The sequence below is a fragment of the Mauremys mutica genome, unplaced genomic scaffold, assembly GCF_020497125.1.
Source record: "Mauremys mutica isolate MM-2020 ecotype Southern unplaced genomic scaffold, ASM2049712v1 Super-Scaffold_100292, whole genome shotgun sequence".
NCBI lineage: Eukaryota > Metazoa > Chordata > Testudines > Geoemydidae > Mauremys > Mauremys mutica.
The window spans coordinates 419444-426878 of record NW_025423306.1 but is presented as its reverse complement, the minus strand read 5'-3'; the positions used below and the strand labels follow the sequence as shown (position 1 = coordinate 426878).

Genomic DNA, 7435 nt, shown 5'->3' with positions numbered 1-7435 from the left:
CAGTGCTGTTTGACCCTGGGCCTCAGTTTCTCCTCCCACTTTTTGGGTGTGGAGCCTGTAAACTCTCTGGGGCAGGGCCTGTCTCTCGCTGTGTCTGTGCAGCCCCTGGCACAACGGGGGCCTTGATTCTGCCTTGTCAACGGCAGCGCAGAAAGTCCTAGTGCCAAAAGAGTCGCTGACTTGGCTCCTTTCACACGCTAGAGAGAGGCGCAGAACCAGGGCTATGGCTGATCTATGGGGCACCAGGTGAGTGGCAGAGGCTTCAGGCGCTGAGAGTTTGCCTGACCCCTCAGGGACACAGTGTGAGGGGGTGTCCCAGGGATCTCTATGAAAGGAGCAGAACAGGATTTCCTTGGGGTGGGGAGAGAATTGAGAGTGTCTCAGGGGGTTGTACAGAGGTGTTGCCCGGGTGAGGGACTGGCTAAAACACAGGCCTCGCTGTAAGCAGGATTCGAACCTGCGCAGGGGAACTCTATTGGATTTCAACTCCAACGCCTTAACCACTCGGCCATCACAGCTGTGAGCACAAATTTTCCCCAATGCCAGAGAAACTGGTAAAGAATCATATGCCCAGGCGTGAAGTCATCTGAACTACAGGATTCCCACCGCAAACCTGGCTCCCAAAGCACAAGGGGGATTCGGGGTTTGTTCTCTTTGCTTAGCCATGTGCAGTCGCACAGAGAGCGCGTTTAAAAGTCTCAACCTCAATCAGGGTAGAGACTGAGGACGAGAAGCTGAGGGTTCTCACCAGAGAGCCCAAAGGATGGCCCAGGTCACCGGTGGGGATCACTGCCCAAGCACTATTTCAGCCCCACATTTTTGGGTGGACCTCCCACAGTGGGAACTGCCGAGCACTCCCCCGCAACACACACACACACACACACACCTCGCTCCTGGTGTTGGGAGGGGAACAGGTGAAAGGACAAAAGAAGCAAGAGACAAAGAGAAAGGAGGAAGGGATGGATGGAGGAAAAGATGAAACAAAAAGGACAAACCCTAATATCCCCAGTGATTCTAAGGGATAAAATCTCAGGTGCGGAATAAAATTCTGCCTCCTTAAGCTTGTGTTTTCCATGCCTAGAATTCAACTGTCACCAGATGGATCAGACTGAACAGGTTTCAAACCTCGAGGAGGCTCTTACCTTCTAAACAAGGAAGGCTATTTACTAGTAAAATCAGGCAAAGGGAAGGAGAAAACTCGAAAGAGGTTCCTCCTGGCGCTCACGTCCATGAACCCGAATACTCTCTCAGTCCTCAAAGAGAGACCTGGAGAAGGAGACTTGCTGAAGCAAAGCCACAGGGGTCTCTGAGGTTTCCCTGGCCCCTCGCCCCTGTCCTGCCTGGCTGATGTCAGCATCTCTCTGTGAGGTCACCACCTCCCCACCACCTTTGACCAATAGTCTGAGGTCCTGCAAAAGGCCTTTGTGATGTCACTGCCACACCCCTCCCTTGCTGTGCTAATGTCCTGCCCCTGGCCAGGCACTTTGGAGGTTTGAGCTACTCCCTGTGGATCACCCCACTCAAGGAGCGTTCGTTCTAGGAAGCAAGCCGGTAGTTTTCGATCATCTGCAAATTTTGTCAGCTCACTGTTTAGCAGATCATTTATGAATATGTTGACTAGTACTGGTCCCAGTACAGACACCACTAGTTACCTGTTTCCATCCTAAAAACTGACCATTTATTCCTACCCTTTGTTTCCCATCTTTTAACCAGTTATTGATCCACGTGAGGACCTTCCGGAGGTGAAAGTAAGCCGGTATGTTCCGGTATGGGGTACCAGCAAGAGCCGGTACGCTGTGCCAGCCCAGCCCGGCTTCCCCAGACTGGTGATTTAAAGGGTCCAGGGCTCCCTGAAGTGGCCGGAGCCCCTGGCCCTTTAAATCACCTCCCAAGCCCCCCTGCCGGAGCCCCAGGGAGCAAATCACTGCCATGGATGCTGCTCTCTCCCGCTCTGCCAACACAGAGCAGGGGCGGCAGAAGCTTCCTTACAGTGGGGGGGGCACCATTGTCCAAACTGTGGCACCCCCACGACACCCCTTCCCTAAGGACCCCCACTCACAGCACCTCTCCCCCCGAGGCCACACCCACAGAACACCTCTTCCCCAAGACTGCACCCTCCCTCCCATCATATGTCCTAACAGCCAGTAAAGAGTGGTGGGGCCATGGCCCTCTAAACCCCCTGTTCCAGCACCCCTGACACAGATCTAAGCAGGCAGCAGTGTGTGTGTGTGCGTGTGTGTGACAGAGAGAGCTGTGCTGAGCCAGGGAGAGAAGGGGGGCTGATGTTGGGGCTTTCCCCTGCCTCAGGACTGGCTGCTTCAAGCAGCTGTCTGAACTTAGAGACAGCGACTTTCTTCAAGCGCCATGTGGGCCAGAGGAAAAGTGTGGTAGGAAGCACAAGGGCCAAACTTGTGGGCATCAGGTGAAGCAGCAAGAATCCCAACCATCAGGGTAGCAAGTTTTAGAGCCCTAACCCATTGTTACCGTCATGACCAAAGACCGGGCTCTAGGAGGTGTGAGTCACCCAGCAGGAGGGGAAAGACTGGCTCTTGTATAACTGGAGACAGGGAAGTTGAGCACTGGGAGCTCCAGGGCTTTAGCACAAGCCAACACAAGGTCCCACTGAGATTTGAACTCAGATTACAGGATTCAGAGTCCTGAGTGCTGCCCGTTACACCATGGGACCAGCTTGTGCTGTTGTCTCTGTACATCGGTGACCCTCATGATGCTGGCTCGTGTAAGGGACTGTTGGCCCCTTACTAAAACTTAGTGGCGGGGGGTTGGTTGGCTAGTTCCCAGTCTCAATAGAAGGGGGAAGGGCCAATGGGAAATCAGGCCCCTGAGACTGACAGTCCCCAGGGGCAATGGGGAGAGGCCAAAGCTCCAAGTTAGCCGCACTGACAGGCCAGGCAGTGTAATGAGGGAGTCACCAGGCCAGGGGGTCCCATCCTCCGTGGGAGCTGGAACTGCCTGGGCCAGAGTGGGGCAGAGCTAAGGAGAGAGCAGGAGCCCGAGAAGAGCCGGGGAGCAGAGCTGTGCAGGTGTAGTGCCAGAAACTGCTCCCTGTAGGACTTTGCTACATGCAGCAGTTACTGAGACCTGAGCTTGTTCTTATTTGCTGACTTGTCCTAATTGGCTAAAACTTGACAGTGGTTTCTCTAGCAAAGGCCAGTCCCTGGCCCCTTGGTCCAGACATCCTCATTCACGTCAGGCTGGGGTGACCAGATGTCAAAAATGAAATATCGGGACGCGGGAGGCGGAGAAAAAAAAAAAAGCCGGAGGCTCCCCCCTCCAGGCAGCAGTGGCACAGTCCCGTCTCCACCCAACTCTCAGCTCCAATCCCCGATACACCCCCAGCTCCCCCATCCCCTCGCTCCTGGCCCAGCCTGGGCTCTGAGCTCTGCAGCCGAGCCGCGCCCCAGGTCCCTCCTGCAGCTCCCGGGCAAGGGGCGAACCAGGCAGCTGGGCCCAGGCCCTCCCGGCAGGAGCGTGTCTGCCCCACATATGTCTCCGCCTCCCGCCCACCTGGGCCCTGCCCGCTCCGCACTGCCCCCAGCACCACTGCACTGCCGTGCAGGCTCCGGGGCTGGAGCAGCCTCCGCGCTGCGCTCCCGGCTATGGCCACGGCCTGTGTGCAGACCTGGGAGGGAGGAGGATGCCGCCTGCTTGGGGAAGAGGCAGGGCCAGGGCGGGGATTTGGGGAGGGATCCAATGGGGCAGTGAGGGGGTGGGGCTGGGGGCAGGGCCAGGGCAGGGATTTCGGGAGGGATCCAATGGGGGAAGGAGGGGGCAGAGTCAGGGGGGCGAGTGTCCCTCCGGGCTCTGCCTGTGTGCCGGAGCAGAGGGCAAAATTGTTTGTTTGTCCAGTGTCCCGACCAAACATTTGTCGGGATGTGGGACAAACAAGCAAATATTGAGACAGTCATGATAAAATCGGGACGTCTGGTCACCCTACATCAGGCTTCAAGTTGAGAATCGTTTCCCCTTCCCGCTCTGTGGGAGGGGAGACTTTTAAACGCGCTCTCTGTGCGACTGCACATGGCTAAGCAAAGAGAACAAACCCCCAATCCCCCCTGTGCTTTGGGAGCCAGGTTTGCGGTGGGAATTCTGTAGTTCAGATGACTTCACGCCTGGGCATTGTGATTCTTTACCAGTTTCTCTGGCATTGGGGCACTTTTGTGCTCACAGCTGTGATGGCCGAATGGTTAAGGCGTTGGAGTTGAAATCCAATAGGGTTCCCCTGCGCAGGTTCGAATCTTGCTCACAGCGAGACCTGTGTTTTAGCCAGTCTCTCACCCGGGCAATACCTCTGTACAACCCCCTGAGACACACTCAATTCTCTCCTCACCCCAAGTAAATCCTGTTCTGCTCCTTTCATAGAGATGCCTGGGACACCACCTCACACTGTGTCCCTGAGGGGTCAGGCAAACTCTCAGCGCCTGAAGCCTCTGCCACTCACCTGGTGCCCCATAGATCAGCCATAGCCCTGGTTCTGCGCCTCTCTCTAGCGTGTGAAAGGAGCCAAGTCAGCGACTCTTTTGGCACTAGGACTTTCTGCGCTGCCGTTGACAAGGCAGAATCAAGGCCCCCGTTGTGCCAGGGGCTGCACAGACACAGAGCCAGTCCCTGCCCCAGCTGAGATCAGGCCCCGTTGGGCCAGGCGCTGCCCAGACACAGCGAGAGACAGGCCCTGCCCCAGAGAGTTTACAGGCTCCAGACCCAAAAAGTGGGAGGAGAAACTGAGGCCCAGGGTCAAACAGCAGCACTGAGAGTAGAACCCAGGAGTCCTGGCTCCTCCTGCTCTAACCACTAGACCCCACTCTGCTCTCAGAGTTGGGGACAGAACCCAGGAGTCCTGGCTCCCCAAAAGGGCGGGAGTGGGGTCTAGTGGTTAGAGGAAAGGAAGATGGGTGTCAGGACTCCTAGGTTCCAGTCCCAGCGCTGGGGTTAGAGTAGAGTCTCGTACGTTAGCACAGGTGAGGCTGGGAGCCAGGACTCCTGGGTTCTTCCCACCCCACCCCCGAACCACCTGGGCAGGAAGTGGTGACGGGGTGAAAACTACCAAGAAATGCAAATCCTGGAAGGAGCCTGTGCCAGGAACCGGGTGGTACAGAAACCACGGCCCCATCCCCACCTCTGATCCCCCCTTGGCTGGCACTGGATCGTGCCCTCTGTGCCCCCCCCAATCCACCTCCTGTGAGCCCTGGGGGGCAGGGAATAGCCATGGTGCTGGGCCCCCCATCCAATTGAAGTATTCAGTGTTGCAGTGACCCAAAGTGTGTGCACAGAATGGGGATGGGGTGTGTGTGTGTGTGGGTGGATGGATTGATTTCTGCATGTGTTGTATGTGTGGTTTTCTGTAAGGGTTTTTTGTGTGGGGGGGTGTCATTACAGCTGTGAGTGTTGTGTTTTTGGCTGTGCAAGTGTGTGTGTGTGTTCATGTGGCTGGATTTGTGCATGTGTTTGCATCTGTTAGCAGTTGTGTTGATGTTGGCTGGATTTGTGCAGGTGTTTGCGTATATTAGCAAGTGTGTGTGTGTGTGGCTAGATTCATGAATGTGTTTGTGTATGCTTGCAAGCGTGTGTGTGTGTGTGTGTGTGCTCTGCTGCCCTCTTTCAGTGCAACAACTGTTTCTCTATGTTACAGCCCCCATACCGTCGACTCCGGTGGTGATTTCCCCATCTTACAAGGGCTGGCTGGCCTGACCCTTCTCCCCTCTGCGCAGTGTGGCGGGGGCTGCAGCTCACCCCCTGTGGGGCAGGAGTGCCAAGGTGCGGGGCACTCGGGTCCGATGCACCTGGAGAGCAGCTCAGGTGAGGCGGGGCAGGGCATGTGGTGTCGGTTCTGTGTTGCCTGGTGCTGGGCCATTGCACAATCCCCAGCCACGCCGCACAGCGCCCCCCGAGAGGGGGCAGGGGGCCAAGCAGATGATCCAGCACGAGGGGGGAGAGGATGTGTGGTTGGGGGGAGGAAAAGCCTTGGGCTGCACTGGGGGAATGCAGAGCAGGGGTGACACCCCAGAAACCTGCAGCAAAGGGATGGGCAGGTGGGGTGGGTGGATAGAAGAGGCAGGGGGACTAAAATCTAAAAGGGGAGTGTGGGGTCTGGTGGTCAGAGCGGGGCGGGGGGGGGGGGGGTTGGTGGTCAGAATTCCTGGGTTCTATCTCCAGCCCTGGGAGGGGAGTGGGAGCCAGTTGTTAGAGTGTGTGTCGGGGGGAGGGCAGCCAGGACTCCTGGGTTCTCTCCTTGGCTCTGACTCTCTCTTGTGCAATCCCTCGGCAGTTACCCAACTCACCAGCGTGTGGGAGCGAGGGGCTGGGGCTGGGTTGTGACACGGCCCAGAGTCCTGTGCTGCCCCTTTGTTACCCAACCCAGGGCAGGGTGGAGGATGGCCTGAGAGACCTGCTAAGAAAGGCGCTTCTGGTGGGTCTGTGTGTGGGTCACGCTGCCCCCGGCTGGATAGACCCCTCTAGGTCAGAACCAGTCTCAGCCTGGGTTAGACCCTGGGAGCCCAGCTCCCTCTGTCGCCACGGCCATGTCTATTGGTCTCCTGGAAAGGTCCATTCTCATTGGTAGCTGTCCAGTGGCAGTGAGTTCCACAGGCCTCGGCACAGGCTGTGTGGGGCAGGAGGTCCTTGTGTTGGGAGGAGTGGGAGTGAACTGTGTGTGGTTGTGTCTCTGAGCACAATTGTGGATATTCTGGTGTGTGTGTGTGATTGTGGCTGAGGGTGTGATTGTTTCTCTCTTTGGGGGTTGGGCTAGCATGCCCCTCTGGGTGTGTTGTGTGTAAGTGTTCTTGGGACTGAGAGTCCCTTTCTGTGTCAGTGTGTGTGTGTGTGTCACTTGCTGCAGGATACAAAATCCTGCAAAGCCACCACACACACACACACACACACACAGAGAGCAGGGCTCAGCCCCACCAGCAGGGGGCAGCAGGGACACACATGTCTCTCCTGGGCCAGCTTGGACAATTTCCCATCACGACCCGGCACAGTGCTGGTGCCCCCACACGGGGGTGGGCAGTGACCGGGTGGGGGGGAGTGTTTAGATGTGCTGGATTCAGAAGGAAGCACTTTGGGAAAATCAGTCACGGCCCTTAGCAGAGCTGGGACACAGACCCAGTGACCCTGCACCACCCTGGGAGGGGAGTGGGGTTGAGTGGTCAGAGCAGGAGGGGGCTGGGCACCAGGACTCCTGGGTTCTATCCCTGGCCCAGGGAGTGGAGGGGATCTAGAGCAGGGGGACTGGGAGCCAGGACTCCTGGTCTCCATAGGGGAGACTGTTTTTTCTTGTGCTCCCCTCCCTAGAGATCCCAGCCCAGCCCCCTAGTGGAGAGTGAGTGGGAGCCGGGGAAGTTGCTCTCCCACTTCAGAAACATGATTCAACCTCCCCTCTACCATGGGCTGTGACATCATGGACCCCCCCTCCCCCAGG

At 57.3% G+C, this 7435-nt stretch overlaps 3 non-coding genes across 3 annotated transcripts; 1 reads left to right on the top strand and 2 right to left on the bottom strand.

Moving 5' to 3' along the window:
- Positions 1-436: 436 nt before the first annotated feature.
- TRNAS-UGA lies at positions 437-518 on the bottom strand. Its single transcript has one exon. It is a non-coding gene; the product is annotated as a tRNA-Ser (tRNA).
- A 2096-nt stretch (positions 519-2614) lies between these two features.
- On the bottom strand, positions 2615-2686 carry TRNAQ-CUG. The gene has a single exon. It is a non-coding gene; the product is annotated as a tRNA-Gln (tRNA).
- Positions 2687-4187: 1501 nt separating this feature from the next.
- On the top strand, positions 4188-4269 carry TRNAS-UGA. Its single transcript has one exon. It is a non-coding gene; the product is annotated as a tRNA-Ser (tRNA).
- Positions 4270-7435: the final 3166 nt, after the last annotated feature.